The sequence below is a fragment of the Fundulus heteroclitus genome, unplaced genomic scaffold (genome assembly GCF_011125445.2).
Source record: "Fundulus heteroclitus isolate FHET01 unplaced genomic scaffold, MU-UCD_Fhet_4.1 scaffold_435, whole genome shotgun sequence".
Lineage (NCBI taxonomy): Eukaryota > Metazoa > Chordata > Actinopteri > Cyprinodontiformes > Fundulidae > Fundulus > Fundulus heteroclitus.
In genome coordinates this window covers 93,534-105,199 of record NW_023396852.1, presented here as the reverse complement: position 1 = coordinate 105,199, position 11,666 = coordinate 93,534, and the positions used below count along the sequence as shown (strand labels likewise).

Genomic DNA, 11,666 nt, shown 5'->3' with positions numbered 1-11,666 from the left:
AAAATGCAATCAATAACGAGCCGTTTTACCCCGCCCAAACCTAAAAAAAAAAAAACATATCAGTTGTAAATTTTCACCAGTTCTGACGCGTGTGCAAATTTTTGTGAGTTTTTGTGCATGTTTAGGCCCTCAAAAATGTGATTAATTTCTGAGAATAATAATAATAATAAACAGAGCAATTCCAAGAGGGTCCTCACACCATCAGTGCTCGGGCCCTAAAAAATCTTCACAAGGGAGATGTTAGGTACTTAATTTAGATAAGTGAAAAGATGCAGCAGCTTCATTTTCCGTTTGTTTTTCCTCTTTTCTGGTGGATGGCCCAGGCATTCAGGTCTACAGGAGGGTTTTTACTCTTGTTGAAACTTGTATTTCAGCTTACCGAGGTCCCTGCAAAGGACAAAAAATACGGTTAGTAATGTTATTAAAGTGATAGTTGTGAACTTAAAATTCTTTCCTCAGCCTTGTGACATTCCAAACCTGTTTGACTTTCTGTCTGTGGAACCCAAAAGTAGATCTCGGAGTCGGGCATCATACAACCCAAGTCACCGTTCACTTTCACTGCATGTGTTCATAAGCAGTTTTTTATTTTTTATAATTCATGAAACATGAAAATAAATAATTTATGTACAATTATCTAGTTCAGTTAAATTCAATGCAACACTTTAAGTAAAGATGGATATTCTGTTAAGCTCTGAATATGTCACAGAAAAGATCCTAAAAAAATATGGAGGAAAAAAGAGAGGCCACATCTCCTGTGTTATGAGTTGTGTTGTAATTCTTCTGAAGCCATATTAATAGCTTTTTTGTCAAATGTCGTATATTCAAATGCAAATGATTAAGGTATAAGAAAAAATTCATAGCATTATTGGCACCAAACCTGTGAAATTATTTTTCTGAGTAACATGAATAAGATTTGACAGCATATTTTAAGAGAATAACTGATTAAATAACACAAGTGCACACTCATACAAATACAGTTTCACACAGAAAAGTTCATAGTAATAAAGTTTGCTACTTGCATGAAGGTAAATTAACTTACTGTAATTCAATGTTGCCTATGAAATTTTCAGATTATTTTAGAAATGTGCTGGTTGTTCTAGGGAAAGAAAAGAACAAAGCTGATTATATCCATTCACAACATAATATTTATTGGCCCGTAAAGGGCTTTAAAATAGTATTTGAGAAAATGAGGAGGGCATCTGTAGTAAAAGTTAACGTTAAACAAAAACAGACCAAACTAACGTTTTGCTACCACTTGTGTTATTCATAATAAACCCCAATGACGACAGCAGGAATCAGCTATTAATTAGTTATATCAGCAATATGAAGACAGTTGTACAGAATACGTTGAATTAAATGACTTAAACAATCTAAAACAATAAGTCAATGTTTTCATGTGTTAAATAGATTAGTTAGCATCGCGGCTAAAACATTCATACCACATAACGTTAACTGTGCAATAAACGAGTGGTAAACACTGTCAAAACGTAGAAATATATATATAATACATTTAGTATATGTGTTTGAATATATAGGGAGTAACGTTAGATGGTATTTATATTTCTTTGGCGAGTTTACAAACCTTGTAACGGATAGCCGAACTAACAGCGGAAGCTGCAGCAGGCTAGGCTTTGATACTGGAGCCGTTACTTTCATAGACATATATAAAGAGTAGACCCTGCATCGACCGCTCTCGCCTATAGGCGCTGACGAGATTTAGGGGCGCCATCTTGGGGCAGTCGACAACTCCGCTAAGTCTAATGTGTTAACCAGGTGCAGAATCAATTTTAATCAACTATAACTCGTTTAATGTTGAACTAATTTTCACATTTGTTTTGCTTAAAACTTTAAAACTATAGCTATTATAACAAATGGTCCAATGCGTTTAAATAATCTTAGTGGGGTTAAAAGTAATAGAATATTCTGACATGATGTATGTATGTTTCAAAACACAGCCACGCACACATTTTTTATAATTTTTTTATTGCTATATAAACAAACACATTTGTACATGTACATATGTACATATACTTCCCAAAAAGAACCCGTGATGGGCGAAATCTGTAAAGTAGAAACCTTTATTTATTTTTTTACAATTATTATATACAATGAAATACACTATAGTATATTGAAACCATAGAACAAAACCTTTTTACCGGCCCAAGCATTTGTTTAACAAATGAAAGTACTATATAAACGTTTTTTTATTATTATTTACAAATAAGCTGTAAAATAATAATTTTAATCAATATGAACTGAAGGCTTCAAATTGCGGAGATCAGCGCGGCCCACCGCGACCCGAGTCATTGGATTAGAACGGGAGAAAATGAAAAATTAATATAAAAAAATACAAAGTACAGTAGGACAAATAGTGACTCGTGTGTATTTCACTGCTCTTTTGACTGAGGCGCTGCATCCGTGACTCCGCTCTGTAGCGTTTTTTTCTTCTAAAGCCCGCGGTGCAGGTGAGGTTTTTTTTCGGGAGAAGAACACATTTTATCGGTAGTTGTCACTATTTTTTCTTCTGGGCAAAAAGATTCTTATAAACCGACACGCCACCTGATGAGAACTGTAATGAACGGCTCATCAATGCAAATCCGTGAAGCAGCGAGACCGTGAAAGGTGAACCGCAATATAGCGAGGGTTCACTATATATATATATATATATATATATATATATATATATATATATATATATATATATATATATATATATATATATATATATATATATGCTGTTTATTCACTAATGTCTAACAACAACTTTGTATCTCCTATAGAAAACTTACATTCTGATCAAAAATATAAACAATGTCTTTTCATCTTGCTTGTGAAAAGTTATCCCTCGAGCCCTGACATAAATAGTCCCTCGATTTAAACAAAAATGAGCCGCACAGTGCTGAGGCATCATTAGTGTGTCAGCTTGAATCAGCAGGATTAGGTATCAAGTCGACCGCCCCAAGGTGGCGCCCGTAATTCCTGCGCAGCGACAGTCAATGCGGGGTCTACTCTTATATTATGTCTATGGTTACTTTCAAATCCGATGATGATCAGCCGAGCTCATAGGCCGAGCTTTGTTGCGCGCGAGCAGCGCGAGGATCACAGAATGATGACAGTAGAGAAATAGCAGCAGTTTCGTGACGGAATAAAACTTTTCTCCTCCTGCTTCTTCTTATATATATATATATATATATATACATATATATATATATATAAGAAATTATATTAGTCATAATATAAGCATATATATATATATATATATACACAACAACAATAACAAAATAACAAACTATATATATATATATATATATATATATATATATATATATATATATATATATATAGTGTGTTTGTTATTTTGTTATTGTTGTTGTTGAAGGTTTAAATGAATCAATAGGCCTATACTAAATAAATGTAAGCCTAAGTATAGGCCTACTGAATCAAACTTAAGTATAATAGTAATAATAGGATAATAATAATAATTATATTCTGGCCGCACAGAACCATTGGGTTCCTTCAGATGCTGGCTTTAACATAAGAGATCTTCCAGGAACCACTTAAATGTCAAAAGATCTTACAATAACCGTTTGTATCATTAAAGGTCCTCGAATAATCCCCAAAGCACTTCGATGACTCCAGAACATCTGAACTGAATACAAAGTGCTTAAAGGATCCCATACGTTCCAGCAAGAACTGCAAAGATTGTCAATGCTCCACCAGTAAAGAATTGTGAGGCACTTAAATTACAATTAAACCATTTTAACTATCCCTGCATTATCTGTTTTTACTCTGTATTATATTTTACATCATAGGTTGCATTTTCATGCACTTGTAATTCCTTGGCCTTTCTACTATACCCACAAGCAAACATGTACAAATCATGTAGGTACTGCTGTCATATCCTCCTCCATACCCGACTTCCATGTCCGATTTTGTGGCCTCTTCCTTCCTGAGGATAGTTTGCAGCATTAAGTTTAATAAAAGTCTCATATCAGAGAGATAGCGGGCCTGATCTGGCCCTCTGGGTTTCAGCTCAGGCGGCTATTTCAACAGGCTACACTTAGATTTTTTAAGTAGGCCTACACATCAAATGGTATCAGCCGTAATTTTGATTCACCAATATACAATATAGCAAAGTATAGGTCAATGAGGAAGTTGAAATGTCCCAATTCATGTCAAATCACATCTATAGGTGATGGTCACAGCCCATGCTGACCTGTTCACTGCCAAAAATGGCAACAATGGGCAATACACCACGTGGATGGCCGGATGCATGTGCATCGTTGACCTGAACAACAAATGGCACCAGGATGCACTACGGGCATAAGGCAAGCCTGTGGAGGTAGTGTGATGCTTTGGGCAATGTTTTGCAGCTAAACCTTGGGTCCGCCGCCATTCATGTGGATGTTACTTTGACATGTACCACCTCCCTAAGCATGGTTTCAGACCATGTACACACTTTCATGGAAACAGTATTCCCTAATGGCAGTGGCCTCTTTCAGCAGGATAATGCCGCAAAAAAAAAATCATTCAGGAATGGTTTGAGGAAACAACAATGAGTTCAAGGTGTTGACATGGCCTCAAATTTCCACAGAAATAAATCAATCCAATCGAACATCTGTGGGATGTGCTGGACACAAGTCCAATCTATGGAGGTTCCTCCTCACAATTTACAGGAGTTAAAGGATCTGCTGCTAATGTCTTGGTGACAGATACCACAACACACCTTAAAGGTATGCTATGCAACCGGGGTTGATTTTCCAGCGAGGCTCCCCCCAGAGGGCGAAAGTAAAAGTGCACTGTCGTAAATATGCTCAGCTGTTCTCCTGGTTTGTCCGTCAAGCCAGGCGCGGTTGTTTTGAGCTTAGCAGACAGGCGAACGCAACGAAAAGTGGAAAAAAACGGCAGTACAAACAATGACTAACACAGTGAAAGTATGAACATGCACACAGAGAGAGAGAAACCATTCCAATGCAGTGTTTCCCCTAGGAATTTGGGACGACCGGCGGAGCGGGGGGGAGCGGGGGGGAGACAAACTTTGCACCGCTGAGTGGCTGAGCGGAGCGGCGCGCATATCCAGTTAGTTTTATTTTTTTATTATTATTTTTTTGGAATGTCGGCGAGGCGGTAGCGTGAGGGAAACCCTACAATGTTATTTACAATCGCATCAGCAGAAACGCGAGGTCCGCGTCAGCCTTGCAGCCTTCTATGTTCACCCGTGTACGACTCCTCTCTCTGTCCAGAGCCCTTTTCCTCTTTCTTGCCTGCTCCAACATGGGCTTTCGCTGTTTTCTCGCTGGTTCCGCCATGATAACTGCACAAATATTGCCACTGCGCTACCAACGAGCTCACCTTTCACTGCGGGCGAGTAGCAGTTCTCGTCGTAAAGCAAGACCGACTCTCGCGATGCACAGACTTCTGAGCCTGTGAATGCGGGCCGACTGCTCCTGCAATTGCAAGTGCGGTACTTCCCCCACAGACCACCAGGGCGGCCGAGAAAACCTTAGTTCAACCTGAAATGACTCATTTAATCATCCAAAACGGTATGGAACATATTAATTAACTGAAAAATGTTGCATAGTATGCCTTTAAGAGGTCTTGTTGAGACCATGGAACAATATGTTAGGGCTGTTTTGGCAGCCAAAAGGTAAACTACACTACAATATTAGACAGGTGGTCATAATGTAGTGGCTGATTGATGTACATGTGTGTTGTGCTGAAATGAACCATTTTCACTGATCTCACCAGCTGTGGCAACTCTGAGAAGCCAGAAATCACCATTCTGTCACCCATATAGGCCAGACAGGCCTCAATAAGCAACACCGTTTTTTATGAAACATCAGCTTGTGACACATATTAGAATACACATTAGAATTTTTTTCTGTCATACTTTTGTTACATGCTAAATTTAATAGGTCTATGAGATGGTAGTTAGAAATACTAACCCTATGTTTACAAATACATCAATTGCACAGGCAAGACAAAGCTCAATAAGGTAACACCCGCTATCAAAACTAATACCAACACCCACCACATATTGATCTCCGAATGTATGAATTAATTTCACTTAAAAAATTTACTAAGCTTTGGTTAATAGGTGACAAAAGCCTTTTATATGGGGCCATGTCAGTTATTTCATACCATCAGCAAAGGCCTACATATGGGATAAATGGATTGAGTTAGTTAATGTGAATAACATAAAGAACCAACAAAGGTTGACACTTGTCTATTCTCCAGTAATTATCTGCATATAAAGAAATCAGTGAGATCAGAAGCTTCATTGCTTACACCCCACCCCCCCACCTATAGCTCCACCTCCCCAGTTTATGAAACTCAATAAACAGAAGAAAATAAAAAAGATGCTTTATTGTCATTCCAGAATATCTTGAATGTTACAAAAAAAGGAAAGAAAATTAAGTAGTCACAGGTCATACAAATAAAGATCAGAAGGATCACAATGACATATCATACATAAATATATAAATACAAACAAAGTCTTAAAATAGAATTAAAAGAGTAGATACCGGTAATCAGGTTACAGGCCACAATGTATATGTCTTTATCGACACCATCAGTGTGGTACAACAATTACAAAGTAGCAGTAATTGGTAAATTGTGTGTGTGTGTGTGTGTGTGTGTGTGTGTGTGTGTGTGTGTGTGTGTGTGTGTGTGTGTGTGTGTGTGTGTGTGTGGGGGTGGGGGGCGGGGATTAATGGGCAATGGGCAATGCAATGCAATGTCAAGTTTAAAAAATAATAATAAAAAAAATAAACCCACATAAGACTGGAAAACATGTAAAGCTGTCTGACTGCAACTTGTAAATACACAACATTTGACTGTCTGTATTATGGACACAATCTTTTATAGACAGATGAGGATTTAGCTATGTGTGAAGTTTGACATCTTAATTATTTAACACATTAACACACATTGATTATTGCTTAATGACAATTTGATCCAAAGCCATAGAAACCCTGTTAAACTTTGTACACAACAAAACCCCAAGGACACAAGCATCATACAACATACTCAACCACAGCAACCACAACCATCAACACGTCAACAACCACAACGACAACAGTAATTGAAGCATTTTTGATGGCAGATGACATTCAGTCAGAGTCCTCATCAGAAGAGCTGAAATCAGAGTATATAGTATCAAGTTCTATGTCTTCTTCTTCCAACTCCATCTCCAGGTGTGAGTTATCATTCAGGATAGTGTTGTAATGGCCCTTGACTAAACACATTTCTGCTTTCAGTTTGCTGAGCCTCTTATGAACCAGACACTGCAGTCCTTTTTGGGCATCCTCAGAGAGGTCAACAAGAGAGGCTGCAAAAACACAACGATAAATCATTAATGAAGTCAATAACATTTGTTAGTGTGCACATGCATTCTAGACTGCCTAGTTAATTGCTGTAATCACGGAAATGAGAATCTACACCAAACATACTCACTCCTGCAAAACTGTATTTAGGTGAAAGTGTATATTGCAGTTATTGCAGACACTTCAAATACAAATAAACAGTGACACAGACATAGATGTGCTTACAGTTTGAAGAAAGGGCTCCCAGTGTCAAGTATTGTATCTTTAGTGCTATCCAGTGTTGCAGCATTTCCTTACAGAGGATTACTTCTTCCTCCTTCAGGCGTTGCACAGCCATAAACTTATCAAATACCATCCTTTTGGTGTGAAGGTCTGCAAAAGGTGAAAGTGGAGTTATGATGTATAGAACATGTTTATATTTCTAATATATTTTTCCAGGTGAGTCCCATTGAGATATTACATCTAGTTTTCAAAGGAGTCCTGTGCAATGTGATTAATGTCTAGATAAACAATATCAAGATTGGATTTTGACATTTCTGCGACATAGCTCTAAGGTTTACATGAGCATGGAAACCCTGAGAGAAACCAATATTGCACAATGAGGCAGAACGTAAATGTTTTTCTTTATATATTATATATATATAAAAAAGAGAACTTACTTTCACTTCGCCAAGGCCACATGTCAGTCTGGATAATGCCATCAGTGGACACAATTTGTCCAGACGGTTCAGCCAGATGATTGTACTCAGCAATAGCTGCTGCCAGGCGTTTTTTGTCTTTTAAAATGACTCTTCGTATCTTGTCGCCTCTTGTTGCTATCTGAAAAAAAAAATGTCACAGAATATTTTTTTTTAAAGTTGATTCAGATTTTACGCGTATTGCTATAGATAAACTGGACAAGGCTCCATTAGCTGCATAGGTACAATCTACATTTCCAAAAAGGTCACAGTGTGTATGGTTAGGAACTGAAACATTAGAATTGAATAGAATTAATAAGAACCTAAATATAGGTGTATGTAACTGTGAAATACCTGTTTGTTTGTAAAGGTTTAGGCTGCGTACTTTGACGAGGACAGCCAGCTCCTCTATCCGTGCCTGTAGTGCACCAAGGCTACCATCACTTTGATCAGTTTCTAAATTAGAATTATATTACTCAGTATATGCATGAAATGACAATCACTCAGATACAATTAGCAAGTAATTAAAAGGAGAAAACTGGCCAATTTCTAAATAGATCTTGATCGTGGCCAAGTTGATAGGAAATACACAACCAAAATCGGTGCTACTGAACTGGAGAAGCTGTAGCTAATGGCCAGTGCTCCCAGTAAGCTACAATGCTAGGTAAGAATCGGCCATTTTGCACAGTAATTTTAAGCACACATTGCCCCACTTTAGAAGGTGAGCAATAATCAATTAAATTATACTTTTTTTTAACCTTTATTTAACCAGAAAAGCTCTGTGTGGATACAACAAAAACATTGTTGCAGTTGGCTTAGCAATACAACTCCAGGAATGTTGATAAGCACATTGATATACAGTGTGTGCTACAATGCTGAAATTTAGCATAATTAGTTGTCAATGTGCAGGGTTCTATGATGAAAATTTTTAAATATGCAAACTTACCCTCTGCCCACTTCTGCACATCAGCCACCCACAGCTGCACTGTGTCATCATCAATGCCAAGCTCCTTTTTTGCAGCATTCAGGCTGTCCAGATCTTCTTTGAGTATCCTTACAGTCTAATAATTAGAAAAGACAACAACAACTACAAAAACAATCAATCAATCCCATTTGTATGAATGTTGTTTGAGTTCATTATGACAATAACATTTTTTGAAAAATTAACCTTTAAGTATCTCTGGCTTAAAGTGCGACTCAGGTTTTCCAACTTCCTTTCATTCCACCCTAAAGCCAAGAGGGTAAGCATGTCTTTTCATCCTAAATTAAAAAAGAAGTAGATTACAGATAATCTTTCCATCTTTTTTCTGGAAAATAAACTATTCCATTGTACTTATGAACAGTACACAGACACACACATATCTAGCCACTCCCACATACCTGCTTTAGACATGTACTTTGTGGTGATGGCTGCCCTAGACAGGAAACTGTTTACCTGTTCAACCTCTTCTCCGATAGTTGAACCCACACCTTCCTGGAACGCACCTCCCCATTTGATCTAATAAGTTGATACATTAGAAGTTGTTTATAAATGAACTATTGTACACCTATTAAATTAGTCAGTAAAGCTGAAATGTACCTCGCATTTCCCAGAGTGTGCCTTCGCATGCATAACTGAAAGAAAGGGACGCATGGACAGCAGATTCCTGTGCTCAGGACACTGCTGAACCACCTTAGCCAAATAAGGTAAAAATTAACAGGCTACATCTGAACACAGGAATGAGATTGTTCCTGGGGCACTTTCTGCTAACTTCCTCTGGAGGAAGAGAGGGTAAGCAAAAATCTCTCCTCTAAACATGTTCAGTGCCCCAAGGAGGACCCCATGGCGGCAGACAGCTATTTCCAGTCCCTCCTCATCCAATTTTCCAGAGTTTTTTCTGGAGGACTCCTTAGCTGCTGTCCATGTAGAAGAACCACATGAGCCCTTTCCAGAGGCCTATACAAGGATTATAATAGCATGACATGATTTATGAAGCCCTTTAAGGCATATGACTGTCAACAAGTCTTCTCATACATCATAATTTGGCCGTTGAATTATTTACAGCCTTTGATATAATAGAGCAAAGCAAGGAAAGACATGCGTGTAAATTGGGGAAGTTAAAGCCTCCTTCCTCTCAATCCTGCCACTGATGTTAAAGTGTTAGTTAAAGGATTAGCTCACTTTTCAAAAAACTTTTGCTGGTAATTTACTCACCCCCATGCCATCCAAGATGTCCATGTCTTTCTTTCTTCAGTGGAAAAGAAATTAAGGTTTTTGATGAATACATTCCAGCATTTTTCTCCATATAGTAGACTTTACTTAACCAAACGGTTCAAGGTCCAAGAGACACTTTCAGTGCAAACTGCAAACTGTTCAAAGGGCTTTAAACGATTCCAGACGATGAATAACGGTCTTATCAAGCGAAACAATAGCTCATTTAAAAAAAATTATAACAAAGTTTAAGTTTTATAAGCTCAAATGCTCGCCTTGCTCTGTACTGCGAAGCACGTTCGAGACTCTCCTGTTCAAACTCGTTCATCAAAATTAATTCCGAGTCAATTCGTTCGTTGATGAACCAAATGACTCTGAAAAAGATTAGTTCATTTTGATGAACGAGATCGAACAGGAGAGTCACAAACGTGCGTCATAGAAGAGAGCAAGGCGAGCATTTGAGCTTAAACTGTGTTATTTATTTATTAAATGAGCGATCGTTGCGCTTGAGTAGACCCTTATTCATCGTCTGGAATCGTTTAAAGCCCTTTGAACAGTTTGCACTGAAAGTGTCTCTAGGACCTTGAACCGTTTGGGTTACCAGTAATGTGCATTATATGGAGAAAAATCCTGGAATGTTTTCATCAAAAACCTTAATTTCTTTTCCACTGAAGAAAGAAAGACATGGACATCTTGGATGACATGGGATGAGTAAATTATAAGCAAAGGTTTTTTTTTTAAAAGTGAACTACTCCTTTAACAGCAAATATTAATGAACAATGTAGTGCCAGCAATAATGTCGGCAATGAGACAAAAAACAAATATTTGAACTTACATGTTTTGTTTGTGTGTGGATGTATTCAACAAACTTGGCTACCTCCTCATCATTTTGAATAAAAACATCAAAATGTCCTGGCTCTTGAGTGCTGAAAAACAGACGATTTTGTTTTCATTATATAATTTCTCCATTTTACATGTGCTGTTCATACAATCTACTAGTTAACTGACATGTCATTCACAATGTAGCGTACCTTGAATTTGATTTGAATCTATAAAGCTTGCGATTACCATCCACTGATACTGCAAGCATCTCTGGACTGCAGGCGGGGCAATTGAAGAACTGCGGCGTACACAGCTTTTGTACTTCATATTTTACGGCTACACATTCCTGTCAAGGTTTTGTTTACCGATGAACTCAGGACGCACACACGGAACTAAAAGTTTGAGTCTTTATTGAAAGAAGTATGCTGGGTGATTAGTGATGAAGACCGGAGGTTCAGGACTGCAGAAAGTCAGGGATGTAGATGATGGCAGGAGCTGACGGCCCGGAGACAGAGAGTCCACACTTGCTAGGTGCTGCTCGGCTAGCAGGCCTCATAGCACTCAGGTTAGCAGTTCATTGGAGACACCAGGGCACAGAGCTGAGCTTCACCAGGGTGGCTAGTCAGGTTAGCAGAAGTTGAGAGACACCAG

General features: G+C 38.1%; 1 long non-coding RNA gene across 7 annotated transcripts; it reads right to left on the bottom strand.

Annotated features, from left to right (window-relative positions):
* Positions 1-6,700: 6,700 nt before the first annotated feature.
* LOC118560495 lies at positions 6,701-11,437 on the bottom strand. 7 transcript variants are annotated; one of them, XR_004929397.1, is made up of 9 exons: positions 11,029-11,437; positions 9,582-9,938; positions 9,383-9,500; positions 9,171-9,262; positions 8,949-9,063; positions 8,357-8,458; positions 7,985-8,144; positions 7,551-7,697; positions 6,701-7,330 (listed from the first exon to the last, which is right to left on the bottom strand). It is a non-coding gene; the product is annotated as an uncharacterized LOC118560495 (long non-coding RNA). The 7 variants fall into 7 exon arrangements; XR_004929399.1 differs by having other exon boundaries at positions 9,582-9,616; XR_004929396.1 differs by having other exon boundaries at positions 9,383-9,938; positions 11,029-11,119; positions 11,225-11,437.
* Positions 11,438-11,666: the final 229 nt, after the last annotated feature.